This window comes from Ambystoma mexicanum, chromosome 12, assembly GCF_040938575.1.
Source record: "Ambystoma mexicanum isolate Mex_15411 chromosome 12, UKY_AmexF1_1, whole genome shotgun sequence".
NCBI classification, from domain to species: Eukaryota; Metazoa; Chordata; class Amphibia; order Caudata; family Ambystomatidae; genus Ambystoma; species Ambystoma mexicanum.
The window spans coordinates 18,008,197-18,027,999 of NC_090936.1; the positions used below are offsets into that span (position 1 = coordinate 18,008,197).

General features: G+C 42.8%; 1 protein-coding gene and 1 long non-coding RNA gene across 4 annotated transcripts in view; one reads left to right on the forward strand and one right to left on the reverse strand.

Annotated features, from left to right (window-relative positions):
- The window catches only part of LOC138513182 (uncharacterized), a 964,728-nt gene extending 945,796 nt beyond the window's left edge, over nt 1–18,932 (reverse strand). For both annotated transcript variants that reach the window (XR_011281724.1, XR_011281725.1), the window contains exons 1-2: nt 18,803–18,932; nt 18,517–18,661 (exon numbers count right to left, since the gene is read on the reverse strand). This is a non-coding gene — a long non-coding RNA (uncharacterized lncRNA). The remainder of the gene's footprint in view (nt 1–18,516; nt 18,662–18,802) is intronic.
- The window catches only part of GRM3 (glutamate metabotropic receptor 3), a 653,673-nt gene that overhangs the window by 259,374 nt on the left and 374,496 nt on the right, over nt 1–19,803 (forward strand). The window lies entirely within an intron of this gene.

The following is a 19,803-nucleotide window of genomic DNA, read 5'->3' on the forward strand; positions in this document are numbered from 1 at the left end:
GTGAAATCCTTTTTAAAGGGATGTTATGGTTAGAAGTAAAACCGAAAATCCCCAGAAATTCTGCAGTTATGGTGTGCTAAGCAACCACGACTCGTGCCACCACAGTGCACTGCTAAGACAAATACCCTGGATATCAAAGATGAAATCACACATGTCAGTTATGACATCACTGATGACATCACATGTGAGATTAATTTTGATGAAAAGTCTCTACAAGGGGTTGTGTTTATAGTGTTAACAAGATGTCAAGGGTGATCGTGAGACCGATCATGAACTACTACTTAATGTTTTAAAGAATGTACTCATCTAAACAAAACATTATATTGGAGTGTTGTTGTTAATACAGAAACCTAATCATACACACACACAGGCGATGGCTGCAGCATGCACCATTGAAGTACAGTATTTTTAATCTGGTGGTTTTTGCTAGTAAAATAATGAATGCTACTTATCAACGTTTTGAGTAATGTAAAACATGGAATAAATAGCTAATAATTGAAGACTTAGACATACTTGTGTTAGTACAAAGAATACATATGAAGACCGACAATGCATACAAATCAGAGGCACATACAGGGAAATTAAAGAAGAAAGAAACCACATCACCATAAAATGTCAATAACATTAAAGTTCACCTTCATGTATGCAAGTGAATTGGGTGTATGAGGCCTGCTTATTGCCACACACATGTGCACCACGAGCTGCGACCAAACCCTAAGGAAAGTACTTTAATAACATAGAAGAAGGTTACCGTCTAGATATACAGCACCTTTTCAATTTTTCATATTATGACTGTCACTGAAAAAAACACCTGGCCTAGATGTGTCAGTGAACAAAAACAAGTGGCCTTGATATGTGACGTCATGAGTGATGTCATCAATGACATTTGTAATGTCATCTTTGATGTCCCTGGTGTTAGTCTTAGCAGTGCACAGTCGGTGGCATGAGTTGTGGTTGCTTAGCTTAACATAACTGGTGAATTTCTGTGGTTTTTCAGTTTTACTTGTGACCACAACATCCTCTTAACAAAGTAATTTCGCTGAATTCCATACTTTTTTTTAGTGCAACTTAACCATAACGTCCCCTTAACAAGGATGTTTCACTGAATTTCATAGGTTTTTACCAGACCCCCCCTTAATTTGCTACAAGATCCTAATATTATTCTCAGCCCCAATATATCATTATTTTCAGTCAATCTATAAAATTTCAAGTAAAAACTGTAACATTCTAAACACTGGTATCAACTTTCTACAACTTTTTACACAATTTATTGTTTGCTCACATTTGCAAACCTCTGACATCACCGCATACTCCCTGAAAAGCGTCACGTGACCATACAAGCACAGGGTGATGACATATTTGCGAACAAGTCCGTGCTTCGCGAACAGATCCGGGCTTCGCAAACATTTCAAAACTGCATTTTCAGCCAATCTAGGAAGTTTCAAGCTTAAAGCTTACCCTTCGGCAGCTCCTAGGCCCATCTTACTCATTTTCCATCTGCAATCTCGGCGAAAGCCCCTGCTCGGAAGAGTAGTGGCACACCTGCTATTTAACTTCAACAATGGCATCAACCGTGGCCATCACTCCTCCCCAAGAGCCACAACCACAAATACCATCACCACCACCTGGAGGGCCTCAACAAGGGAAAAGGCACAATGATGCAGAGAAGGAGCAAGAGGACCAGGAAGATGAGATAGAGGAAATGCCTACTCTGAGAAAGACTGTTCCTTTCTCAGAAAGTAGTAGGCTGTCTTCCTCTACCCCATCTTCCTCTTCCACTACTGCCTCCACACAGGCCACTCCTGTGTGGCAGAGAATCCCACCAGCTACCTTGCACCCCATTAAAGAGGCTGTTGAACCATGGTTTATAGTGAAAAGGTTGAATGAAAAAAAGTCTAATGTCAAAATCTCAAAAAAAAAACATCTCGAAAAAAAAAAAGTCGCATTTTTTTAATGTCGTTTTTTATTCGAAATGGGGGGTTCCCCCCCAAACCCTCCTTTTTTATTTTTATTTTTTACCCTTTTTTTTATTCCCGGACCCCAAAATAAATATATAATTAAAAAAGAGGGAATTCGACTTTTTTTTTTCGAGATTTATTTTTCGAGATTACTGTCATTCGACTTTTTTTTCGAGATTTTGACTGACCACCTGGTCCATAGCTTTCCAAAACAACAGTACTCTGTATATAATGCACCACACCACTCTTCAGGGTGGACCAGTTTCGAAGTGCTTTTAAGGCTGTAATTAAAGAGCACGAGAAACACTGCCCCTACCTCAGATTTATTGCACGCCCAACATCTTCCCCTGTTTACCTGCCCCTTCGAATCTGTGGTTGGTGCCCCTTCCCTCATTCCCCCCTACCACAACTTATTTCCTAGGCTCTCCTGCAAAAAAAAGAAATTGTTTTAATTGCGTCTATGAGGATTTCCAAAATGTTGGGGCCCCTCCTAAACTTTGCCCCCCCTGGGGGAAACCGCACCAATCTTTGCAATAAAATACTTTTTTTGTAAAGTTTGGTGAGTATTCGTCCAGGGCAGGGCAAAGTTATAAGCTGCCCAAAAAGTGCTCTTTCTATGAGTTGAGCAACTTATCCCTAACTACAGTGAAAAAATGTTGTTAAAGGGACGTTTTGTTTACGTTTCTCCAATAAAACCTATGAAATGCAATAAAACACATTGTTAAAGGGGCATTATAGTTGCAGGGCAAAATGTAAAAGCCAAAGAACTTCTCCATTTATGGTAAACTATGCAAGCACACCACCGTGCGCTGCTAGGACTAACACCCAGGACATCAAAGATGATATCACAAAATGCATCATCAATGACATCACTGAAATAGGTATCGTCTAAATTTACAAAGACCAAACCAGGATCATTGTAACCACGGCATACCGAAAATCAGGTGTCATCAATAGATGCACAAGAGATTGTATTTTATTTCTAATTTGATGAAGAACAGGGATGTCATGGTGACCAGAAATACAATGTAAATTTGTATGGTTTTATTTAATTCTCCTGACACTATAACCTCCATATTAAACATTTAACAGTAACACTTCTTTTCATAAACTTCTGGTGCAGTTGCTTTGATATAATCAAATCAGATTTATAGCTGACTGCAGTGTGTAATTCACCTAAAACTCACCAACAAAAATCTAGTAACGATTGCAAATATAAGACCAGTAAGCTCGACTCAGGTGGAAAAAAATCAATTAGGTTTTATTAATGTTTTTCTGAGTACCAGTCACAGGCCAGTAATCATGGATTTAACATCCTTGTTCTGAAATCCGCTAATGGCAGACATTAATTCCTGCTTGCCTAGTGAACACTTGCTCAGTTTAACTGATTTCACGCCAGGCTGAACTTTGCAGCCTTAGGTAACATTCAGCCGGCAGCGGCCTGTTAGCCACGCCCACCGATATTTTTTGATAGATTGTTGTAGCAAACGTTCTATAAATCTGCGGGTGAGCTTCCAAGAGGAAGCAGCAAGATCATTTGTTAATTAATAGATTTTTTTTTAGGAGGATCATTACTGAGTTCTCCGGTTGGATAAAATACTAATCGACCGCGGTGGCTTCTCCCCTGATGAATAGAAGGATACTAGCAAAGATGTCAGGCTGAGCTTCCTTTACAATAGGATTACTAAAGCAGGATCAGCACCATGGATTCTGTCTATGATGATGCATACAACTCTCTGTTAAACTCCCTTTAATTGATAGGTCCTGTCATGAGTTGGACGAAGGAGTCGGACACGCAGAGAACATTCTGAATGACCTTAAAAGAAAAATAAATTCTAGAAATGAGGCCTATCTTTCCCTATTGCCAGAGGGAATGCGCCCTGCGGCTATCTAAAGGAACTAAAGGTGCTTGTCAGTTGTCAAGACGTCCAAAGTAACACTGTCCTCCGTCCAAACGAACACTATCTGACACTACCGCAAAATATAACCAAATTAATTAGGCAAAGAGAATGTCTCTTCTTCCCCGGTCACTACTTTTCTTCTGATAGTCTCTTTATGTACAGGCTTCTCCTTGGTACAGCTATTTCCTAACCTAACCAGGCTAACTTGCCCAGTAAAATGTTCCCCAATGGGACCACACTTGCACCGGTGAGCACAGAGCAGTGCAGATTAGTTTCAGTGGGTGGGCTACATTTATACCTGGGGGCGCATGGGAATCTTGGCAAGGTTTGCAGTGGGTGGCATTAGCATGCAGGGAATGGACTCTACTTTGTGTTCTGCTTCTAAGCGAAGGGTGCCATCTCCTTTCAGTTCCCAGCATGCCGTTGACCCCCCTAAACTCCCCAGATTCGATCCATATAGAGTCTAGGATTGATCCCCTTTGACAACGCAGCCTGGTGCAGCTTAAAATGTCCTCCTGAGTAACTGGTGAGCAGCCCCTTACTTCTCGAAGCAAGTGGGTGCATTGATTCACAAGGGATTCATTGCACCGCCCCCTCCATGGGGATGGATGTCACCGTAGTAGTCTGAGGAAAAGGTTTGGACGCTACATAGCCAGCCCTACTGGTGTTCTTTTCAGCCATAGTGCACAATCTAACTGCACAGTCCACCCCCACAGACGGTTCTGCGGGGTAGGTGGGGGATGGAGCTCTGTTTACCTGAGGTATGTGTACGGGGCCCTGAGAACCCTGGGACCATTTTCCCATTTGCAAAAAGGGCTATTTTAGGCTCAGTTGGCTCACTGTTACTGATATGCTGCAACCCAGCCAGGTTGGGGCCAGCCTTCATTAGGCAGACCACAGGATCAGTGGGTTTTACTGCCACTGGTTCTTTGAAACCCTCCTTGTGGCGCTTCGGGGTGGTTAATTGTTCCTCCATAGGCCCTCCCCTTCCTAGTGCTTCGAGGAGCGTTAGCAGTAGGTTTTTCATAGATACCACTTCTATTAAAACACTATTGCACTTGCACACCTCCCCTGCTGGTGTCACCTTACCAGTTAAATCGGAGGTGGGGGGTTGTGGGCCACTTTTCCCCACAGCGTAATGTTGACAAGGGGGTCTAAAACATTGCTTATTTTCACTATTGTCACCCACAGTCCCATGGGATTTGTCCCAAAGCAATGTAACTTCGCCTCTGAAGGCCCTGAAGTTCCTGTTGCGATTGTTGCTCCCACAGATTCTTTGTCGTTGCACGCGATGGTCGAGCCCGGGAGATCCATCATTGGGCATGGATTTAGCGCTGCCTGGGCTTGTGGTAGCCAATACAATATCAGAGTATAGTGAGGGACAAGGGATGCTGACCATTGGTATCCATCATTGAACCAGCTGAGACATCACACGCATTAGATCCATTAAAACATGGTCAGTGGGCCTCATTATGAGTCTGGCAGTAACCATGCTGGTAAAATCGGCAGGCTGCCACTAACTCGTACATTTTTCCAGTGCATGGCTCTGCGGAAACATCTGGGGATTACGACCATGGTGTTACTGGAAGTCAGGCACTGAAAAGATGTAAATCCCCATTTCCATTGAGTCCCATAGGACTCATTGGGAATGGGGATAAGGGAAGCACTGTTAATAACGGTGCTGGTGCTTCCTGGGAAAGTCAGCGGGACGGGTGCCGTCCTGCCCGCCAGGTCAGGCCTGGCATTCAGGACAGCAGCCGCCCGCTGACTCGCAGTGTACCGGTGCAGTAACAACAGTGCTGGTAGGCTTACCAACACCGTTGTTACCGGACCGGTACACTCGTAATGAGGCCCAGTGTCAAGCAAGATCAGAAATGTCAGAGGGAACATCTAACTCGCACTGCATGCTCACCTTATCTCCACTTTCTTCCCGCACTTACGGTGTTATGCATATGATACCCAACTCTTTCTCAAACCTCCCTCTGAACCGCTTCCCACTTCCTGCACCATTTCTGACTTTTTGTCTGCTATACAGTCTTGGAGCGCCTCTTATCATCTCTGTCTCAGTGCCAGCAAGACCCAGATCCTTCCTATTGGGACTCCTGTTCCTTCTTTCCTCCATTCACTCTGGCCATCCTCTATGGGCTCTTCCCACCTCTGCTTCATCTGAATCCAGAAATCTTGGAGTCATCTTCGACTCCTGTCTCTCCTTCCTTCCACACTTCCGGGACCTTGTCAAGAAGGCCCATTTCAAACTCCACCCCGTCAGAGATACCTGCCCTTTTCCTCACTTTTCCTCAGAAACTCAATGTCTCTAGAGCTCTGGTACTCTCTAGGCTGGCCACTTCCTTAATCTACCCTCTCCCTCTCTCCGCCCCTGCAGCTAATCCAGAAGAGGGCTGCAAGACTTTTCCTTGGCCTCAAGCCAAGGGTCACATCTCTTCAGCCCTAAAATTGTTTCACTGGCTCCTGGTTGCTGCTTGGATCAAATAAAAATCCCTCTGCATCATCCATAATGCTGTCTGGGGCCTGGAACAACACTATCTACAACTTGCTCTCACCAAATACTCTCCCTCCAGATCTCTTTGATGTTCCGGCTCCAACACTTAGTGTGTCAAGTGCTTCTCTAAGCCGCAAGTGGGTGGCTGATGCTTTTCCTTGGCTGGCTACCTCCTCTGAAACAGTCTCCCCTTCCTCTACATCTTGAGCTGGATCTATCTCAATTCTGCAAGCTCCTGAAGACTTTCCTCTTCTCCTCCTTCCCTCTCTCCCTCCCTCCTGTGTTAACTCCCAGTCGCCGAGATTTGTGGCCTAAACTCTTATGTGGCCTTCTGTCCAATCGCCTGCAGCCTCTGCCCTCCCCCTGCACTTGCTTTTGGGCACGCACTGGCCTGTGCTGTCTCACAAGCCTGCACTTATTGTACCTGCAGGGGACCACTTCTCTACTGGTCACTGCCTTGCACTTACCATTTGCCCTGCAACTAGCTTTGTAGCACTTCCCCCTCTGTGGAACCTCTAGGACCTATTCCCCCCCGGTCCCTTTTCTCTCTCTGCACTTGCACCCTCCAAATGATCACAAGGTCCAGTAGGATCGCTTTTGTTCTTGGATCATCATTGTTATTTTCTTCAATGTTCTTGTTTTGTTCCCTACCCTTTTCCCTGTGGGCGCTTTGAAACACAATTTCTTGATGTATAAGCACCTTACAAATGCACAATAATTAAATAAAATCTAATGGCGCACATCAATCCAACTTAAAAAGTCTTTTGCCCTAATCCTAACCAACTAACTGGCCCTACCACATTAGCAAACACCTAACTAAAAGGAAATAGGGGAGGCTTGCACAAAAGCCTCAGTATGAGCTTTTGTCTGGCCCAAACTTGGAGTCGCCTTGCTCTCAGTCCCAAAGTCTCTTGCAAGCCCAATGTTATATTTTCCACAATCTTCGTATCAAGCTCTTTTGTATAAAATTATAATTATCTTCTGTATTAGTTATCGCTCTCCCCTTGATTAAAGAAAAAAACAGTTTCTGATTTTTAAATGTTTGAATCCCTCCCGGATTATGTGAAAAATACACTACTTTCTTTCTCACCTTCATAGTGTCGGGACTTCCCAAAATCCTGTGGTTCTCTGGCAATTATTTTACTATAGAAGTACACAATGTGTCTTAGAAGTCGGCGCACTTGGGTAACACAGCACCCTGTGGTTTCTTGCACTTTGGTATCCGTGCTGTAGAGTATTCACCTTACTTTTGGCCTCTGTCGGTGCAGGATGATACTGTTGTTGGCTGTTACAGCCTTGATACACATTGTGCATCTCTCGTTCGCTTTGGTTCAGTGGGGCCGTGTGCCGTTAACTTCCCTTAAACTTGTGTGTGCAGTGTGGCTATTCCACCCTGGAATAACAGTGTTCATTTTTCTCAGGTTTATCTTGGCCGTGGCGCCTGTTACTCTCCCCTGAGTTCTCATATCTGTGGCGGCTAGTCCAGCCTTGAATTGCAGTATTCATCGTACTCAGGTTTAGCTTGGCCGTGGCGCCTGTTACTCTCCCTTGAGTTCTCATATCTTTGGCGGCTGGTCCAGCCTTGAATTGCAGTGTTCGTATTTCTCAGGTTTAGCTTCGCCGTGGCACCTGTTACTCTCCCTTGAGTTCTCATATCTTTGGCGGCTGGTCCAGCCTTGAATTGCAGTGTTCGTATTTCTCAGGTTTAGCTTCGCCGTGGCACCTGTTACTCTCCCTTGAGTTCTCATATCTTTGGCGGCTGGTCCAGCCTTGAATTACAGTGTTCATCTTTCTCAGGGTTAGCTTGGCCATGGCGCCTGTTACTCTCCCTTGAGTTCTCATATCTGTGGCGGCTATTCCACCCTGGAATAACAGTGTTCATTTTTCTCAGGTTTATCTTGGCCGTGGCGCCTGTTACTCTCCCCTGAGTTCTCATATCTGTGGCGGCTAGTCCAGCCTTGAATTGCAGTATTCATCGTACTCAGGTTTAGCTTGGCCGTGGCGCCTGTTACTCTCCCTTGAGTTCTCATATCTTTGGCGGCTGGTCCAGCCTTGAATTGCAGTGTTCGTATTTCTCAGGTTTAGCTTGGCCGTGGCACCTGTTACTCTCCCTTGAGTTCTCATATCTTTGGCGGCTGGTCCAGCCTTGAATTGCAGTGTTCGTATTTCTCAGGTTTAGCTTGGCCGTGGCACCTGTTACTCTCCCTTGAGTTCTCATATCTTTGGCGGCTGGTCCAGCCTTGAATTGCAGTGTTCGTTTTTCTTTCTCTCAGGTTTAGTGGGACCAGGCGCCCATTGCAAACTCTTAAGTTCTCATACCTGCGTCGGTTGCAGTATATCTGGAAACCAGCAGTCTCACACCTTACTCGCCTACATAAATTGGCGACATCTGCTTGCCCGTGGCTACCTCTCGCGATGAGAAAGGCAGTTACTGAGTGGAGCTTGTGACCTCAGGCGCCATTCTGCTCTCGGGTCTCTGTGTCGTTTGCTGGGCACCCGGCCCACCACTCCCACCTCCATGGTCATGCCATCCGAGAAGACACCTCTTCTCTGCGTCTCTTTGCCCTTGACTGGAGCCTCCTGCTCGATCAAGGTACCTGCCTTCCAACCTCCAGCTAGTGGGTCTCTTCCCTCACAGCACTGCTGGCTCTGTGGCTCCGCCCCTCCAGGATGTCAATGCTACAGAGGTTTGCGTCTGTGTAGAACTTGCACTCTCTCTCTCCTCCGTAGGCGTGCCTCGCCTTGTACACATCATTCGAACATGAGGGATTGTGTGTGGAACATGAGGGATTGTGTGTGTCTTCCTTGCCCATTGATCTAGATGTCGTTCAGCATTACCTCCAGCCAACAGAAAGAAAGAAGGATATTTGTAGAATATAGCCAAAGTCTTTCCAACATCCATGTAGACAGAAACTGTGCTTTGAATAGGGAGTTTGTTGGTGGAATGGGAGTCCTTGTCCCAAAGAGCTGATTAACTCACAGTCAGGTTTCACTTATCCAGACCCATAGGGGGGTCTTGCTTACCAGGCTCACCCCCTCTTCTTACCTCGAAGGGGGTGGCTCCCCTGTGGCGAGAAGGGACGAATTATCCAGATTCTTCAGAGTCCCCTTTGCTGAATGGTGGCCTGTCAGCAAATACCGCATTCGGTAATCACATGTAAGTGAGAAGGGACAGGAAGTGACAGAGGCAGGGCAGGAAAGGAGAGGGATATGGTGGCATTGGGGGTGGGGCGTAAGATTCAGTTTGCATGCTGAGTGGGCTGGAGGAGTTAGGGGCCAGGGAGAAACAGAGTTTTAGGGGGAAGGAATGAAGTGGAACCTGGCAGGAAGCCAGAGATTGCAGGAGTGGCCTCCTCACAAGACAAGAGGAATGGGCGTAGGGAGAAAAAGGGAGTTGCATCGGGTATTCCCTGCATTAGAGGTGGGAGTGGTGTAACAATGGTGTCTTCCAGCAGTGTGAACGCGTAGTCTGTGGAACCGCCTGTGTGAATAGCCCACAGATTCAAAGGTCGTAGTGTGGGCAGAGAGATTGTTCACCCATAGATAATACTCCTTTTCAGGTACGAAGGCAGCACGTTGAAAGTACAGGATTGTCCTGGGAATGGACCCATGTGCCAACACGCAGCTTGACTTAACCATCTCGTGACCCAAAGCCAATGGCATGCGTCTTGACGGGGAGTGGGTCACAGGGTGTATATGTGGATGTATTATTTCATTGCATCACCAACGCGCTTTGTTAGACACATGCGGCCTCATAACGACTGTGGAGAATGAGCAGCGGCAGTTGAAGCACATTGGGGTGCCATTACCGCCACTGGCATTGGCAGCATGTAAGGTGTTGTTGGTACCTAGTCATGACGCCTCATTGGTCTCCATTTCCATATTGGAGTAATTAGTGCCCGTAGTAAAAACTGCTGGCTGTAATTCTTCCATTTCTTGGAGATAAAATGGAAGAAAGCCTTCAGCCAAGCGCTGGGCTCTCTTTGAGTGAGTGTCTGCCGATGTGAGTGCGTTAACCATTGAGTAAGCAAGCACATCAGTGAATGAGTCAGAGAGCCGGTGGGGGAGTGAGTTATTCAGAGGGTGGTCTTGCAGAACACTAAACTCAAGATTCAATTTAACAAGGCAATGCATTGTCTGAAAATACATTTTGAACACATGGCAGTTCTTCTGTATGAAGATTTCAATATTTGATTTGAGGAAAGAGGCACACGGTGCGATTTGTCCTTAAGGCACTTCAGGTCTTAGTCAAGGAATGGTAATTTTTGGTGGCAATGACCCCACCAGCCCAGAGACACACTATCAGTGTGGAGAGCCGGGGTCTCCAGGGCGAGGGCGGGCATGTTCACAAGCCAGCATCATCGCCTGCAATATTAAGGGGCCTCTGATTGTGTTCCACGGCCAGGGCTCCGCCTGCTGGGAGCGCTTTGATAGCACGTGCCACTTCATTATTGCGCGCGTGACATCCTGGCTGCAGATCCGCAGGGCTGCCGGGAGAAGCGCTGCTCCGAGGAAACTCTCTCCCTGTTGCACACAGTGGCCTGGCATGAAATACCAGGGCACCATTTCAAGGCTTGTGTTTGTTTTTTTCAAATGGAGTTCCACAAATAAATATGCATTATCTCTCTCGCTTCAATGTTTCTTCGCCGGGTTAATTGATTAATCGATAGATGAATTCATTCATTCGGAGAATGCACTTTGATAAATATGTCAAACTCGGCAGTGAATGGTGCTGTCAATGACCTTATTCCCCATCCCCAATGGGGTGACCATGCCTTTGGAAATTTGGTGTAAATAAACCCACTGGTTTTTAAAAATGGGAAAAAAGTAGGTCCAAAAAAATGTGTGATATCTCGGTCCGGTCCACTGACTCATTTTCTGAATCGGAGTCTGTGGACACCCCTGTACCAATCAGGGGCTGGCGTCAAATCTGCACCCCTTGATTTGATGGTAAACAATGTCACCTGGGTCATATTTTTGGGAACGGTCACCATGTTGGGTCCACGGACAGCCATTAGTGTCCACGGATAGCGTGGTGAGGAAAAAATGCGGAAAACACATTTGGGGTTGTTTGGTGACCGAAAGAGGGCCTGGAAAGGATAAGGGAGTGGAATAAAGTTGACAAGGAGCTGGTTTTATAGGGGAAAAAAGGTGTGCAGGTGCCGCCGAGTCCGTCAAGTCTGCAGTCAATTTTATTGTCCACAGACATCATTTGTATGGCAGAGGGTTCTGGGTGAGTCTTGTTATTTGAAGGTGTATTGAACATGCTTGTTATATGGTTGTTGTGGCCAGTGGCCAGAATCTTGGGATGTAATATATGTAGAGTAATTATAGGTACTGTAGGGGGTTTGTAATGTGGTGGAATTATATAAATGATGTGTATATGGTATTCATGATTGTAGTACAATTGCGGATAGCGCTTATGGAATATGTATTTGTTTCATTGTGAAGATAACACATAGGATAATACTTGCTATGGTAACTTAGTTGCATATAGCAATAACGCTGGAATCTCGGTTTCTTTTTCTGTGAAAAAAATAGTATTATTTGTTAAGCCGGATGGCATAAAAGCTTTAATTGCACACAATTTTACATATACATTACCTTTTTGGACTCTATCGGCTATGTTTGGTACAACAGTAGTGTGTGCTGCACTTGATGTATGGACATGAAATAATGATTGGGGAAAAAATCCATAGAGGATTTTAAAAAAAGCTATCATAATTATGTGAGTGTAAGTGTGATAGCATTTGTTAGATTTGGTGGTAATGTTGGAGTATTGTAATTATATTGGATTTTACAATAAGTATTGCAGTAAAAAGAACTGTAATGGCATATTTGAAGTCTATTGCAATGAAAGGTGTTTTGGAAGTACGTAAATATTGTTGGCATATTCTAACGATCTTAGCTTTTAAAAGTGCTATTGTAGTAATATGGATGGAATTCGATACCCGTCGGTGCATTCTAACTGTTTATTGTGCTATACTTTAGTGAGTAAATTTGTGTTGAAGTAATATTAAGTAGGCATTTATTAGATTTGCTGGTAAGCTATGTTTTGGAGTAACTGGGGTGTTGTTACATTCAAACCAACCACTTCTTTTTTGACATATGCAATACAGTGGACTGAAGTGATTATAGCACCAGTGTGGTAAATTATGCCCACTGTTGTGAAGGTTTACTTGCCAAGAGATACTTGGCCGTGTGTGAAGCCTGTAAGCTTATAGTTGTTTTTGGTACCATCTGCATTGTACCTTAGAAGCATTAGTATCACATATTGGCTATGTGAGTTCATTTGTATGTTGGAACGATTGTTTGATTTCAAAAAGGGTATAATATGCCATGATTTGCATTCTGCAGAAGCAGGTGAAATGGAATGAATTCAGAATTGGTATGGCTACATGCACAAATCGTTCATTAGGGATGTGCTCTTGTGGAACATGGTTGCAGAGAGTGCATGCAAGTTTCTACGGATCTAAGTTAATACACCACATCCGGAAAAGTTTGAGTTTCAAAATTGCGAAGCCGACTTGGTCGCATTTTGAAACTCAAGCTTTTGGGCTTCTGTGCATTTGTCCCCTGCTTTGCATTTAATTTATTTGGGGGACACCCCCACAACCCCGAAGTCCATAATGCCGAACTAGATGAGCAGAGGACACCCCCGCAACCCCGGCTCACCTAGTTCGACATTTTGAGATTCATTGTTTTCTTTCATGCCAAATGTGCAGTAAAAGCGCATTCAGCCTTTTTTGCATTATTTTGGCACAATACCGTTTCTAACTGTATGAAATCTGGAAGATTTATTTTATAGGGATTTTTTGGTTTCCAGTACTTGTAGTAAGTACATTAGGAATTCTCATGGATCTTCCTGCATGTTGATGGTGAATTTTACCATTTTCTGTACAGTAGTCCAATTCTTGCCTTCTACTTGAGACATTGTAAGTGCTGTCAGGATTATTTGTGGCATTTCTATGAAGAACAAGCATGTGCAAACACAACTGGTCTGAGCCGTTTAAGTAAATGTTGTGGGCATTTGGTACCAATTGGAAAAGAAGATTGATTGCTACATTTGCATAACAATGTACTCCAGTTGTGTTGCGGAATTTAAACTCACCAGAGAGTTGTGTCTCTGCATACTTGGATGGGCGTGCAGTTGTTTTTTTGAGAAGAGACATTTGTCTCTGTCTTCTTATGGACATGCAGTTGATTTTGTACTAGACAATTTTGTGGTTGTAATATTTGATGGAGCCGCAGTTGGTCTTTGTTCCTTAAGCAGTATTGTTGGGAGATCTGTTATAGGTTCTGTTTGTATTCATTTTCTTTTTAAAGTTTTTTTTTGAGGTTCAGTGTGCATGTTTAGATGGTGTGTGTACAGTGCACACAGCCTGTTGTATTCTAGAATGCAAAGAATGTCAGCGTTGACTTTGTTTACATCAAAGTTAACTAGGAATAGACTTTGAAGACTGTGCTGCCAATGTCAATGTGTAATCTAGGGGTAGACCTTGCAATTTGTGAATAGTAACAGCATATGAAAGAGATAGAGAGAATGATTCTTTGCGTACGTACATGCCTTTGAAAAGAAGGAAATATGCTATTGTGCCTCCTACTTTTTTAACTTCTGCAAGTTTGTGAAAGTGGATGTTAACAAACTGAATGTTGTTGTCATGTGGATACATTTGGAAGCTAACAACTGTACCAATTGCTCAATTGACTAAACCTTGTTCTATGTCAAGGTTATGTTTTAGAATTACTCTGTAGTTTAGACACAGAGTGAATACCTTTTCTAATCCTGCAATGTTGGAGATACATTTTTCTAAGCTATTTAGTTGTGCTGTTGCTTGTTGACACATAGGGAGTGTCATGCTGTACACCTAGTCTGTCCATGTAGCTGATATGCAGTATGGGTTGTATTTCTTTTTTCAACATTGTATCATTGAATTGACTATCGCTTGCAAGCGTTGGCCTTAAGGACATGCATTTTATATTTTGTTGAGTTAATTGTTCCATGACATCAGGAGCAGATGTGTTTTGCCCATGTAGTGCATGGATTAATCTAGTATTTGAGATGGATTTTGCATCTTTAGTAAGCAGATCGGTTCTTATGCTTTTTAAAATGTTAGCATAGGTGATATCTGCAGACTGATGCATGTTTTGAGCTAGCTCTCAGGAGTGAAAATGTTGCCAGAGATTTAGCTTTGCAATGCTGCCAAGTGTGTTATAGCATTGTTTGTGTCCTAATATTTTGAAAATAGGTTGACCTTTTACTGGTATTAACTGTAGGAGTTCTCTGAAAACAATATGTGTTTTCCTGCAAACAGTTCTTTGTAGTCGGTTTTGAGGACTTTTAGTATTCTGAGACGAATTAAAGCCAACATGCGGTTGGAAACCATGCTTACTTCATCTACCAGGAGCACTTTTGTTTGTTTCAGAATTTTGCGTACTTCAGTAGCAGCTTCTGCTGATAATTTGCAGTATTCTAATTTGTTTTGGTATTGTACTGGGAGGAGCAGTAGTCAGTGTAAAGTTACACCTCCGATGTTGTAGGCAGCTAATCCTGTGGGGCCTGTTACAACAGATGAAAGGTTGCTGTTTGTTAAATCTTCTAGGAATGTGCTGATTATTTTAATTAAGGAGGTTTACCAGAACCAGCTTCACCACTTACATACAAGAGCAGAGGTTTATACTTTTTACAGATACAAGTTTTAGTGTCATGTTTAAAACCATGTTCAATTTCTTCAGTGACTTCTAAATAAATGGTGATTTGTTCATTATTTAGCTGTGATTTGAGCACTGACAAGTCTTCTTCAGATTGTTTAGATTCATACATGGTATTTTCTACCACAGTCATGCCTATTTCTGCTTCATTTATAATTAGTGGTTCTCCGAGTGGTTCTTGGCTTCCTGTAAGAGAAGGTTGACTGCCCTCAGGAGTGTCTTTATCTAGAAGAGCTTCAATTTCTTCCTCCAATTGGTGTTCAGTGTTCAACATGTGTTTGTATTGTTTGAAATTGACATTTGTTAGACTTCTTTCATTTACTTTGAATGCAGCTACAAATGAGTCATGGTCACCTAATAATTATTCTTCTTTTCTTGAAGTAGTAGGGCCATGTAATAAAGCTCTCTATGTTGCAGATTCATATGATTACTTTATATGATTAGTTAGGCTGGCTTTCCTAGGTTTTACTAGGCTTCTTTCACAAGTTGAGACTGAATATTTTCCAGTTGTTTCATCTGGCATGACATTGTTTTTGTAGGAGTAGTTTTGGGATATGTCGTACATGCACTTGGTTTCCAACGCAATACTTCTGTTTGGGTAGTATGTGTCAATTAAATTATTTTTTAAAATGTCCAGGCTGTTGGGCTCATTTGTGGCTATTGTTCCTATCTCTTAGTAGGAATGTGTCCTCTTTTTCGGGATGAAGCTGGACCAAGGTTTAGCCAGACAATGTGTTCAGATTTGTCATATAAGGCTGTACCTGCTAAACGCTGTGCAGCTTCGTAGCACCCGCATTCTCTATGGGAGATAATTTTTATACTGAACCTGTACAAAAATTTGTGACAGTCTTTTCTCAGATGATATGTCATGCCAGAGGTAATTTAGCTCTGTTTTCTCAGCTTTGGTGGAATTGTCTGCAATGTATTATATGTGTATTTTTGCATTCCACAAGAGGTCAATGATTGCATTCTAACCATTGATGTACTTGGATGTGTCATTAAATGTTGTATGTTTTTTAGGGGATTTGCCTTTTACACTGTGTCTAACAGAAGGCATTAAAATATTTACTTGTCATTTTGCGTAAACTGGTCTAGGGAAGCCAAAGCAATATTTGGGATAGCATTTACCTTCGTTTTTAACCCTACAACTGCAGTATTTCCCACACTTATGTTTTTAGAAGCCTACGATTTGTGTATGTAGGTCACTATATGTGGTTTCTGAAGCAATGTCACAAGTAATGTATTTTTCAATAAACTGTAAAACAGCGGCATCACTGTCATGGTCATATCTGGGAGCATATTTTATCCATAAAAGCATGTGGAAGTGTGATGCTCCTCTGGATTGATATTCTTTTCACCAAAAGAAGTGTTCCACTTCTCCGAGTTGAGGGGTAGTTTTATTGCAGATGAAGTGCAGCATGGCAATGAATGGATGGTGTACCTTGATACATTGACAGGGTCAAGAGAACAGAGTTCTCCTGGTATTTTTATATCTATTCCCTCTTTATTTTGGTTTGCAGTGCATAAGAAGATGTGCAAGTCATCCCATGCGTATTCTGAACAACTTAACATAACAAACCATGTGAGTGGGTCTAGGTTGCCTAGCATGCAATGTACATTAGCGTGACATCAGAAAAGTATTCTTTTGCACCACACATGTTTGCCAAGAGATTTGTGATACTTGACTACAAAACCCCATCTTTGTCTTTTATCTTTTGAAACAGTTGGGTTGCAGGAATGTTAAAAACAATTAGAGCCCGTTATTAATGTGTGTGCAACTCCATAACATGGAGTTGCTAGTTCACTTTTGAACAGGAGGTGTTAAATGTCTTCTACATTTTGTATGAATTTGAGGTTTTCAGAATACATTTGTAAAGAGGAATATTCTGATGCACTAATTTGTGTGCCCAGCTTCTTCATCAACTTCCCCCTTTGTTCCCTATGTCCCCTTCAGCCAATGTAAAATAGGGCTGCAAGAATTATCCTCGGCCTCAAGCCCAGCGACTGTATCTTTCCAGCCCTAAAATCTCTACACTGGCTCCCGGTGGCTGCAAGGATCAAATTCATGACTCTATGCATCCTTCACAAGGCTTTCTGGGGCCTGGGACTATGCTTTCTCCATCATTTTTGCCCTAAATACTCCTCTGCTAGAGCCCTCTGCTCCTCTAACTCCAATTTACTGCTTGTAAAATGCTTCTCTAAACAGAGAGCGGAAGGCAGGTGTCTCTCTTTTTTTGCTGGTGCCTCTCTATGGAAGAGCCTCCCTGCCCCCATCATACTTCAGCCGGACTTCCTTATGTTCTGGAAACATCTCAAAACTCTGCTTTTTCTTTTCCTCTTTCCCTCTCTCCCTTCCATGCTAACTCATCCCACTGCCACTGAGACTAGCGGCTTGGTCCCTCATGAACCTGCAGGTTCCAGGTGTTATACCTAGTCCACAATATACTAGAGGGGGAACCCCTTCAAAAAATGACTCCTAATGTTAGTAAGATCTCTACCTTCAGGTTAAAGGGTTTAGAGAGACACAATATAGAAATACAGGGTAGAGAGAACATTAAGCAGCACCACACTCCTAGGGTTTAAATTACACCATATACATTTTATAGATAGTCATTAAAAAACATCATACAATACAATTATATACTAAAACATAATTAAGAATAAAGTTCAAGTGACACCAAGTAAAATGCTCACAATTAAATTGTAACAATTCATTCCTAGTCTCTCGATCAACTAGGGGAAATCTCGAATTTAAACATTGATGTAACACATAAAGGAGAAAGAATTTTTGTGGATTAATCGAGACCCAAATACACAAACCAGTAAAGCTAGTTACTGGTATTCTGCCTCAACATGTTTCATTTCATATATTTTCATTTAGAACTTTCTTCAGGAGGATGTTTTAATCCTTCACTATCTTTTTGTACTTCAATACTGCACATCAAGGTTTTTTTTTCAAATGTGCTTGAACCGTGTGGGTGCTGCTGAAACAAATAAAAACATACTGTAAGCCTAAACATTCGCTACAGGGTAGACAGATTAAATCTGTATCTCGCTAGGGAAAGAAGAAGAAAAGCATCTTTACCTAGCGTGGGAGTGGGAGAAGAAACTGGATTAAATTCTGTCTCCAAACAGGTATTTCACCACTCTAAAGTTCATTTATCTGTATGGATACATATAAATTGCATCAAACTACTATTAGAAACTTACCATGACTGTCTGTCAAGCTCTAGCATGCACCAATGCCATAAAAACTTTGTTCATCTTTCCTAGACAAGGTGATGTCAAATGTGCAGCCTCTGTTACATAATTTTACCTCCTCAGTTCACCCAGACGATTATTCTACTTGGAAAAAACACACACAAACACAATAGCCCAACTGCTAGAGTGTCATGCTCTTAGAGGAACGTGGTATAGAGGACAAAGGAGAAAAATAACCAATTACCTCTCAACTTGTATATTGGAGCTCTGCAGCGCGTTCAGATGGATAGTGAAATTTCATATCGCATCATCATCCACTCGGATTGGACATAAAAGGGCTTCTAAAGTTGGTCCAGAAACCACAGGTCTAAGGAATGAAGACGTCAGACCTATGCAAGAGTGAAGGGAAACGGTCTTAATAGTGTAAAGCTATTGATGGAGTGGCTAAAACTCAGAAGGTTGATATTGCAGGCTACAAAGGTGCACATTAAAGCGGCACCCATCACATTTGCTCTAGTGCTTCTAATTACCTTGAAAGGCACTTCTTATCAACGTGTCTGGCAGAAACCACGGCTATTATAGCTCTGCAGGATCCGCGTGGTGCGAGGTAGCACTGTGACTCACAATCATCTGATTAGCAGCAATACACGCTCGTACTGTTCAAAAGCTCCCAAGGGGGCACTGGGCTAAGGGGGTGTGTCAAACAGCAAGAGCCATCTTGAGGCAGAAAAAGGTAACGAAAAAGTCAGAACACAGAGACTTGGTCCCTTCTTGATGTTTTAGTTCAGAAAAGCGAATCTGCAGAGGTAGCACACTCTAGTGGTGAGAAACATAATCACACCTCTAGGCTTTCTCATGCACTGGAGAACGAACCACACGCTCCTATACTATAGGACTCGTCAGAAAACAAACAGACTCAGTACCAGATGGAAAATGAACTCACTCGTAATTTTATGTGGGGGTGAAATAAGCCAGAATAAGATGGAAGGATATTTAATAAAATAAGCAGAGATATGGTTTCTATATATACTGGTATCTGGTATTAAACAAAGCTGTAGATGTACCTTCAGTTATTTAACTTTATGCCACTCAATGGCATCATTCAAACCATGAAGATCACTACGTGTTTGAAAAATAAGTTGTTGTTCTGTTTGTAGAAACTTTTGATTTTGATTTACCAGGGTATCAGTTTTAACCACAAGGAGAGCTGTCCAACTGAAGCTTTCAAAGCCATATGATTTTTCAACAAAATGTTTAACCATCGGGGCTTGTAGTGTCTTGTTCTTAAGGCAACTTTTGTATTCGTTGATCCGGATTTAAATGTTCCGATTGGTCTTACCAATGTAATGGAGACCGCAAGGGCACATGTCCATGTACACTACATGGTCAGTGTTACAGTTAGAAAATGACTTCTGGGTCCAGACTTTATTCGTGTGACCTAGATGTCAATTTACAAACTACACACTGGCCACATGGGTAGTGGCCCGTTACCTGGTGGTAGACCCCATAGACTGGTAATGCTGGTCTTGGG